The sequence below is a fragment of the Triticum aestivum genome, chromosome 4D (assembly GCF_018294505.1).
Source record: "Triticum aestivum cultivar Chinese Spring chromosome 4D, IWGSC CS RefSeq v2.1, whole genome shotgun sequence".
In the NCBI taxonomy this organism is placed as follows: Eukaryota; Viridiplantae; Streptophyta; class Magnoliopsida; order Poales; family Poaceae; genus Triticum; species Triticum aestivum.
In genome coordinates this window covers 57,981,449-57,991,965 of record NC_057805.1, presented here as the reverse complement: position 1 = coordinate 57,991,965, position 10,517 = coordinate 57,981,449, and positions in this window count along the sequence as shown.

Below are 10,517 nucleotides of genomic sequence, written 5' to 3'. Positions count from 1 at the left end.
TGCGTGGTGCCCCCTCCACAGTTTACTCCCCCGGTCATAGTGTCGTAGTGCTTAGGCGAAGCCCTGCGCAGATCACATCACCATCACCGTCACCACGCCGTCATGCTGACGAAACTCTCCCTCGACCCTCTGCTGGATCAAGAGTTCGAGGGACGTCATCGAGCTGAACGTGTGTTGAACTCGGAGGTATCGTACGTTCGGTACTAGATCGTTTGGATCGTGAAGATGTTCGACTACATCAACCGTGTTAACCTAACGCTTCCGCTTTCGGTCTACGAGGGTACGTGGACACACTCTCCCCCTCTCGTTGCTATGCATCTCCTAGATAGATCTTGCGTGAGTGTATGATTTCTTTTTTGAAATTGCATGCTACGTTCCCCAACAGGGGCATGGTAAACAGCCCCTCCAAGCCCTAGGGCACAGCTAAGGGGGAGAGGAGTTGGACTCCAAGTCCAATCCTATTCCTACTAGGACTCCTACCTTTTTTGCCTTCCCTAGCCACATGGGCTTTTGAGGACTTGATGCATGCTACCTCTTGAGCATGGGTTGGTTTTCCCTTGAAGAGAAAAGGGTGATGCAGCAAAGTAGCATAAGTATTTCCCTCGGTTTTTGAGAACCAAGGTATCAATTCAGTAGGAGATAACACGCAAGTCACCTAGTACCTGCACAAACAATCAAGAACCTTGCAACCAACACGATAAAGGGGTTGTCAATCCCTTCACGGTCACTTGCAAAAGTGAGATCTAATAAAGATAATAAGATAAATATTTTTGGTATTTTTGTTGTATAGATTGGAAAGTAAAGATTGCAAAATAGAAAAACGAGATGTGATGTAAATAAAAGAGATGCAATATAATAAGAAAGAGACCCCGGGGCCATAGGTTTCACTAGTGGCTTCTCTCAAGATAGCATATATTATGGTGGGTGAACAAATTACTGCCGAGCAATTGATAGAAAAGCGCATAGTTATGAGAATATCTAGGCAATGATCATGAATATAGGCATCACGTCCGTGTCAAGTATACCGAAACGATTCTGCATCTACTACTATTACTCTACACATCGACCGTTATCTAGCATGCATCTAGAGTATTAAGTTCATAAGAACAGAGTAACGCATTAAGCAAGATGACATGATGTAGAGGGATAAACTCGAGCAATATGATATAAACCCCATTTTTTATCCTCGATGGCAACAATACAATACGTGCCTTGCTGCCCCTACTGTCACTGGGAAAGGACATCGCAAGATTGAACCCAAAGCTAAGCACTTCTCCCATTGCAAGAAAGATAAATCTAGTAGGCCAAACTAAACCGATAATTCGAAGAGACTTGCAAAGATATCAAATCATGCATATAAGAATTCAGAGAAGAACCAAATATTATTCATAGATAAACTTGATCATAAATCCACAATTCATCGGATCTCGGCAAACACACCACAAAAGAGTATTACATCGAATAGATCTCCAAGAACATCGAGGAGAACTTTGTATTGAGAACCAAAGAGAGAGAAGAAGCCATGTAGCTAATAATTATGGACCCGAAGGTCTGTGGTAAACCACTCACACATCATCGGAGAGGCTATGGTGTTGATGTAGAAGCCCTCCGTGATCGATTCCCCCTCCGGCAGATTGCCGGAAAAGGCCCCAAGATGGGATCTCATGGGTACAGAAGGTTGCGGCGGTGGAAAAGTGGTTTCGTGGCTCCCCTGATGTTTCTAGGGTATAAGAGTATATATAGGCGAAAGAAGTACGTCGGTGGAGCTCCGTGGGGCCTGAGGGAGTCCTGGACTAAGGGGTCCTCGGGCGTCCGGCCTGTTATCCATGGGCCGGACTGATGGGCTGTGAAGACATGAAGGCTAAAGACTGTACCCGTGTCCGGATTGGACTCTCCTTGGCGTGGAAGGCAAGCTTGGCGATCAACTATGAAGATTCCTTCCTATGTAACCGACTCTGTAACCCTAGATCCCCCCGGTGTCTATATAAACCGGAGGGTGTAGTCCGGAAAGGATATACTCATTACCATAGTCATACAGGCTAGACTTCTAGGGTTTAGCCATTACGATCTCGTGGTAGATCAACTCTTGTAACACTCATATTCATCAAGATCAATCAAGCAGGAAGTAGGGTATTACCTCCATAGAGAGGGCCCGAACCTGGGTAAACATCGTGTCCCCTGTCTCCTGTAACCATCGTTCCTAGACGCACAGTTCGGGACCCCCTACCTGAGATCCGCCGGTTTTGACACCGACATTGGTGCTTTCATTGAGAGTTCCACTGTGCCGTCGACGAAAGGTTCGATGGCCCCTTCAATCATCGATAATGACGCCGTCCAAGGAGAAACCTTCCTCCCCGGACAGATCTTCGTGTTCGGCGGCTTCGTACTGCGAGCCAACTCGCTTGGCCATCTGGAGCAGATCGATAGCTACGCCCCTGGCCATCAGGTCAGATTCAGAAGCTTGAACTACGTCACGGACGTCCGCGGAGACCTGATCTTCGACGGATTTGAGACCGCGATGATCGCTCCACCTCGCTCCGATGAACATGACCTAAATCTGTCATCGGATCACATCCAGGAGATGGTTCCTGTTGCTGCAACAGCCTTAGAACCGGAGCAGATCGTGCCATCCGAGGCCATAGAGTCCGCGGCGCTGGATCCGCACACAGACTCGACACCCTACAATATTTGCGTCAGCGGAACTCCGGACTCGTCTCCGGCTATAACTTCCGAACCACGTACGCCTGCGGACACCAAGCTGGATCGGTTATCGATTTTCGAATTCGACGCCGCAGACATGTTCCAACACTCGCCCCTGGGCGACGTGCTAAACTCGTTGAAAACCCTGTCCCTGGCAGGGGACTCATAGCCGAACTATGCCCGGTTCGAGCTAGGGGCTGACGACGGAGAATTTTGCTTCCCACCCGCCACCCACTTCATAGCCACTGTCGATGACTTAACCGACATGCTTGATTATGGCTCCGAAGACATCGACGGCATGGACGACGATGACGATGAGGAGCAGGGTCAAAACCCGCCATTCACTGGACGTTGGACGGCCACCTCCTCATACGATGTGTACATGGTTGATACACCCAAAAAAGCTGATGACGATGAAAAAGAAGATCCAGTTGAGAATAAACCTCCTGAGACACAGTCCAAGCGCCGGCGGCCGAAACGCCGCTCTAGGCCACATCGCTCAAAAGACGGCAACACTGGCACCGGAGAAAATAGTACCCCGGGCGACGCCGAAAACAATGAAGACCCTGTTGGAGTAGCATCCGAACAGGAGGAACAAGACAACGGGCAAGTTAACCCTGATAAACAGGCCATGCCCAATGACCCGGATGACGCTAGTTATCGTCCAGTCTCCGAGGATGAGGAGAGCCTCGACAGCGAGGACTTCATCGTGCCTGAGGCACCCCTCGAGCAGGAGCGCTTCAAGCGCCAGCTAATAGCTACTGCTAGAAGCCTGAAGAAAAAGCAGCAACAGCTCCAAGTACATCAAGACCTACTCATTGACAGATAGACCGATGTCCTGGCAGCCGAAGAATACGGCCTCAAGCGACCAGCCAAGAGTTACCCGAAGCGCAGACTGCTACTTCAGTTCGACGAGGAGGCACCAGATCCCATACCTCCCTCGCGAATTGCGGAACGACCACCACGTGGTCGGGATAGTGCGGCGGAACGACCACCCCGCGGTCGGGATAAAACGGCAACTCGGGCCGAACAACAGCCCGCCCCACCGCCTCGTAAAAACAGAGACAGAACAGCTCGGGACCATACATATGACCTTCGGCAGGACCTGGACAGTAGAGCAGGACACACCAGATCAATCTACGGATTGCGAGGACGCTTCCCGACTCGGGATGACGGCTACCTATTCGGACGCGACAAACCTAGTCACGCCCAGGCCGATAACCACAGACGGACTCCATCGGAGGTGCGCCACGACGCGGCCCGATATAGAGGCGCGGCACACCCTCTCTGCTTCATGGACGAAGTACTGGATCATGAATTCCCCGAGGGGTTCAAACCCGTCAACATTGAATCAAACGACGGAACAACCGATCCTGCAGTGTGGATCAAAGATTTTATTCTCCACATCCATATGGCTCGCGAAGATGACCTCCACGCCATCAAATACCTCCCATTGAAATTAAAAGGGCCAGCTAGACACTGGTTAAATAGCCTGCCTAAAAATTCCATCGGCAGCTGGGAGGACTTGGAAGAAGCTTTTCTTGACAACTTCCAAGGTACTTATGTCCGGCCACCAGATGCCGATGACTTAAGTCATATAGTCCAACAACCTGGAGAATCAGCCAAAATATTCTGGACTAGGTTCCTAACCAAAAAGAACCAGATCGTTGACTGTCCGAATGCCGAAGCCCTAGCAGCCTTCAAACACAGCATCTGTGACGAATGGCTCGCCCGCCACCTCGGCCAAGAAAAGCCGAAATCCATGGCAGCCCTCACAGCACTCATGACCCACTTTTGCGCGGGTGAGGACAGCTGGCTGGCTCGTAGCAAAAACACAGCCAGCGAGGCAGGCCCCTCTGAGGCCAAGAACAGCACCGGCAAGCTCCGGCGCAATAGACACAAACGTCGAAGCAATGGCGATAACACTGATGACACCATAGTTAACGCCAGATTCAGTGGCTCCAAGTCCGGTCAACGAAAGAAACCCTACAAAAGGAACAATGAGGGACCATCCAGCTTGGACCGCATACTCGATCGTTCGTGCCAGATACATGGCACCCCAGACAAACAAGCCAATCATATCAACAGAGATTGTTGGGTTTTCAAACAGGCTGGCAAGTTAAATGCCGAGAGCAAAGAAAAGGGATCACAAAGTGAGGACGAGGACGAAGAGACCCGGCAGCCGAACACTGGGGGGCAGAAGAAATTTCCCCCTCAAGTCAAAACGGTGAACATGATATACGCTACACACATCCCCAAAAGGGAGCGTAAGCGAGCACTCAGGGACGTCTACGCGGTAGAGCCAGTCGCCCCAAAATTCAATCTGTGGTCGTCATTCCCGATCACCTTCAATCGTTGAGATCACCCAACTAGTATCCGCCATGGCGGTTCGGCCGCACTAGTTCTCGACCCAATCATCGACGGATTTACCTAACACGAGTCCTAATGGAAGGTGGTAGCAGCCTCAACCTGCTCTATCAGGATACAGTGCGGAAGATGGGCATTAATCCCTCACGAATCAAACCCACAAAGACTACCTTTAAAGGAGTCATACCAGGCGTAGAGGCCCGTTGTACGGGCTCAATCACGCTGGAGGTGGTCTTCGGCTCTCCGGACAACTTTCGAAGTGAGGAGTTAATCTTCGATATCGTCCCTTTCCGCAGCGGCTACCACGCACTGCTCGGACGCATCGCGTTTGCTAGATTCAACGCAGTGCCACACTATGCTTATCTCAAGCTCAAGATGCCCAGTCCACGCGGCGTCATAACAGTCAATGGCAACACTGAACGCTCCCTCCGAACAGAGGAGCACACAGCCGCCCTAACAGCAGAGGTACATAGCTGCCTTCTCAAGCAGAACCGTAATCCGGCTGCCGAGCCCCTGGACATCACTAAGAGAGTCCGGACCACACTGCAGTAGGACGGTTCAGCTCGTCATGAGCTCGATTAGCAATTCGGCCTCCGCCCCAGTCCCGATGAGGAAGCGGCATCCGCAACACGCGTACATAATTACGCACTCAGAATCCCATGGGCATCGACGAAGGAACAGTTAGCTTGCAGTTCGGCTACACCAATCCCGGACTCACTGGTACCCTTACTATTTCGTCTTTTTTCCCTTCTTTTTTTTCAGGTACCTTTCATACAGGCCCCCTTCGACGGCCTGATTACCGGTCCTGTCAAAGGACAAGTACACCAGATTGGCGCAGAGCACAGGCATACAGGGGAAGACCTAGAGGACAATCCAACGACTACTCTACCTGCCTTCAAGTACCCAAATGCAGCTCTCCTCTGGTTCTGGCATGTTAAATAGCCAGTTGCTTATCGCATTATTTGTATAAATGCGCTTTGACGCATTAACTCAACCATAATGGAAGCAGTTTACGACCCAAGTCAAGGGGCCCCAGATACTACCTCTGCTCTTTTTCTGTTTCCCGTTGCTATTAATTACTTATATCCTCGCACCCGTGCACTTTGGTACGTTTCATATTTGCCAGGGGCTCCCTATCGCCCCATAATGCGGCAACAAAGTCCGAACACTTCTTATATAGATAAGTTCGGCACCCTGAATTTAGCATTATATGCATTGGCTTCGAATCATGTCTTTGGTCAATAGTTGGGTTGCCCGGCTCCTGTGCTTGCTACCCTACGTTCCGCTACATCGGCTAGGGTAGTAAAGGGAGAACTACTGCGATTGTGCCCTTGTCTAAACCGGATGAGCACCTCAGTAGAGAAAGCCGAAAACTGACTGTCATGATGCGGCGAGAGCCGGTCAGCTGTTCGGAGGTCACAAATCGTTGGAGATTTTTTCCGCATTTCGCGAAGGATCGGTACTTCCCGATCAGACGCTGACAGCATCCTGGTTCGTATACCAGGGGTTGTGCCTATGTTTTATCATAAAACTCCTATGGCTAAGTGAGGGCGTTTAAGCCGCATAGTCTGATTGCCTAGTTTGTTGCGCTAAACAACTCCTTCAAGGACCATATAATTGGATCAAGATTGTTTAGATTCCATCCCGAACACCTCCGTACTACCTACGTGAGGGCAGAAGCCGACGACTGGCCAACCCTCAGATTCCATACAACACGGCTGCAAGGAAACAATCAAAACATAACAAACATTATATTACAAACCGGATTTGTTTTCATCATACAAGGCAAAGACAAAAAATGAATGTCTTCATTCGAAAATAATGTCCTGCCCGCACTGCGCTGCTGCAAGTCGAGACCCCTCCAGGACATCCACAAAATATCGCTCGGGTGTGCGGTGCTCCTTGCCCTCCGGCGGCCCCTTGGCCACCTCGACGGCGTCCATCTTCGCCCACCACATCTTGCAACGAGCGAAGGCCATGCGGGCACCTTCGATGCAGACTGATCGCTTGACGATGTCTAGCCGCGGACAAGCCTCCATCACCCGCTTCACGAGGCTAAATAACTGCTAGGTATAGCTTCGGCTGGCCAAAGCCGGATTATTAAATCCTTCATGGCCAGTTCGGCCACCCTGTGCAGCTCGACCAACTGTTTTGGTTGATCGGCAAAGGGCACCGGATGTTCTGGCATAGCATACTGCGACTAGAACAGCTTCTCTGTGGAATTCCCTTCTCCGGCTCGGAAGAACTCCGCAGCATCGGACACGCTGCGTGGTAGATCCGCAAAGGCGCCTAGGCAACTTTGAACCCGGGTTAGTAAAAGGTACTTCTTCTCTGCATACTTGTTTTGCATGTTAAAAGCCTTACCCGCTGCGACCTTCTTGGCCTCCTGGATCTCCTGGAGAGCACCCCGGGCTTCATTCTGTGCGGCCTCCGCGCTCTGGCGAGCTTTGGCAAGTTTGGTCTCTCGAACCGACGCTTCGCGCTCCAAAGTCTCACACTTCTTCACCACGTCCTTGAGCTCCTGCTGGATCTTGCCGACCCGGGCCTTGAGCTTCTTACGGGCGGCTTGCTGCTGAACAGCCTTCCCCTCGGCTTTGGTCAGGGCATTTTTCAGGGCCTCGACCTCGATCACCACCCCTACACATATTATGACACTCCGGTCAATACTCACCGCTTACTCTTTCTGAATACACAGCAAGTCGTTACTCACCTTGCTTCTTGTGGAGCTGAATTTTCACCTCGTCGAGCTCGTTCTTGGTCCGCTCCAATCTCTGCTTCAGTTCAGAGACTTCGTCAGCATGCGAGGTCGCGGCCAACAACGACGCCTGTTTAATCACAAAATTAGTCTCCTACAAAGGGTTGATCCTCTGTCCGGCCTTTCTTTCCGAACACCGGACAGTGTCTCAGGGGCTACTGTCAGCACGGGGTGTTCTCTTTCTACGTGACTTACCTCGAAACCTGTCAATAGGTTGTTGCAGGCCTCGTTTAGTCCGCTCTTGACGGACTGAACCTTCTCGATCACCGTACCCATAAGGATACGGTGCTCGTCCACAATGGAGGCGCCTCGTAGTGCCTCCATCAGGTTATCTGGTGTCCCCGGTTGGACAGGGGCCATCGGTGGAATTGGCGCACCCCCTCCTTCGAAGGAAGGTGCGCGCCGGATTCCGGGGCCGTATCGGTCCCCGGGATCGTATTCAGCTGAGGGTCGAACTGAATACGTCCCTCTTCGCCAGTCTCCATGGGGATCTGCTCCCCCATATGTCCGGCAGCGGAGGTCTCGCCTTGCGGCGCCTCCTGGACAGTGTCCTGGGCCCCTCCCCGGCTCGGAGTGGTCCTCTGGGACAACACTTCGGTGTCGTCCTTGACCTTAGGGGAATAAGCGGGCGGCGGCGACATACTGGCCATTTCTGCCGGATCCAACGAACCCCTAGATGAGGATCGCTGGATGCTACCACGGGTCGGACTGCAATGGCACAATTAATCACGTTAAAACAATGAAAAGGAGAGGCCGGGTACACTTATGTACGAGAGTCATAGTACTTACGATGCGGCCCGAGGCTTAGTGCGGAGGCGTCGCTCCGGACTGCTGTCAATGTCCCACGCGGTGTTGACCGCAGGGGCGCCCTTCCCCTTCTTGGGCGTTCCCGCCTCCAGATTCGTGGAGGCCCCCCTCTTCTTCTCCTTAGGGGGTGGGTTCTTCTCCTCCTCCTCCTCCTCTTCCTCATCGTCGTCCTCAGGGATGGAGGAATGGGCTTCCTCGTCTTCGAACGTCACGTCCGAAGTGCCCTTGCGACGGGGGCCACTTTTGGCCCCCTTGGCCTTCTTCTTGGCCTTCTTCTCCGGCGCCTTATATGGCGCCGACACCAGCATCTTCGCCAGGCGCGAGATGACCGGCTCTTCAGGCAGCGGAGCCGGACACTGGATCCACTTCGCCCTCTCCATCCAATCCTGAAAAGAGCAATAATAAACTCAGACATCATCCTCGAAACAATTAAGTAGGGGATACGTCAAAAATAACATACCTCGCTGGCGAGTTGTTTGCAATCGTGCCCACGATCTGAATCTGTGGCCGGCGGTTTCTCGTTGCCCTTAAAGAGCAACTTCCAGGCACCTTCGTGAGTGGTTTCGAAGAGCCTCTCCAGAGTTTGGTGCTTCTTCGGATTAAACTCCCATAGAGGGCGACTTCTATGCTGGCACGGGAGGATCCGGCGAACTAGCATCACCTGGATTACATCAACAAGCTTGACGTTCTTGGCTATCATACTTTGAACGTGCGTTTGCAGCGCTATCAGCTCATCGGGCGACCACCAGTTCAGACTCTTCTCGACCCAGGAGGTGAGTTGCATGGGAGCACCGGAGCGGAATTCGGCAGCTGCGGCCCAGGTGGTGCCGCGGGGTTCTGTGATGTAGAACCATTGTTTCTGCCACTCCTTCACTGTCTCCACGAAAGTACCTTTCGGCCAGGAGACGTTTGACAGCTTACTCACCATGGCTCCCCCGCACTCCATGTGCTAGCCATCCACCACCTTCGGCTTCACATTGCAGACTTTGAGCCATGGCCCGAAGTGGGGTTGGATGCGGAGGAAGGCCTCACACACGACGATAAACGCCGATATATTGAGGAAGGAGTTCGGGGACAAATCGTGGAAATCTATCCCGTAATAATACATCAGCCCGCGGGAAAGGGTGGAGTGGGAACCCTAGTCTGCGGAAGAAATGAGGGAGGAATACCATCCTCTCGCTGGGCTCCGGCGTGGGGACGACTTGTCCCTCGGTCAGCAGACGGTGGGCGATTCCCTTCGCCAAGTATCCGGCCGCCCGAAGCTCAGTGATGTCCTCCTCCTTGACGGAGGAGACCATCCACTTGCCCTGACCTCCGGATCCGGACATGGTTGAGTGCTAGCTCGAGTGGAAAGGAGATAAGAACTTGGGCGCTGGAGCTCGAGATTGGGAGGGCAGAGATGGAGAGAAGGCGTGGGAGAGGAAGAGGGAATCATTATCCCCTTATAAAGGCAGTAAATATCGAACGCCTCCCCACTCGCCTTAGAATTCGCCTATTCCCAAGGGTTGTATAAACGGCGCGGTTGGATTACCCATGCCTGCATTGATGAGAATCCCGCTATAAGGGGGCACGATCTCTGCTTCGACAAGATGTGCCAATGGCAACCGCGTCTCGGGACATGGAACGTCGGACACTAAACGGTCCGAAATTATGACCGGACGGACATGACGTCATGCTACTAAAATTTGTCAGCGGATTGGACCCGTGTAAAATTATATTCTCTCTGTGGTTGTGTATGGTGTGTGTGACAGGTCCGGATACTATCATCGCGTCCAAAGACTATCTTGGAATTCGGAAAGAAGGGAACCCGCCTTGCAATGCCGAAGACAATCTGCGCGCCGGACTCCTCGTCATTGAAGCCAGGTTTAGGGGCTACTGAGGGAGTCTT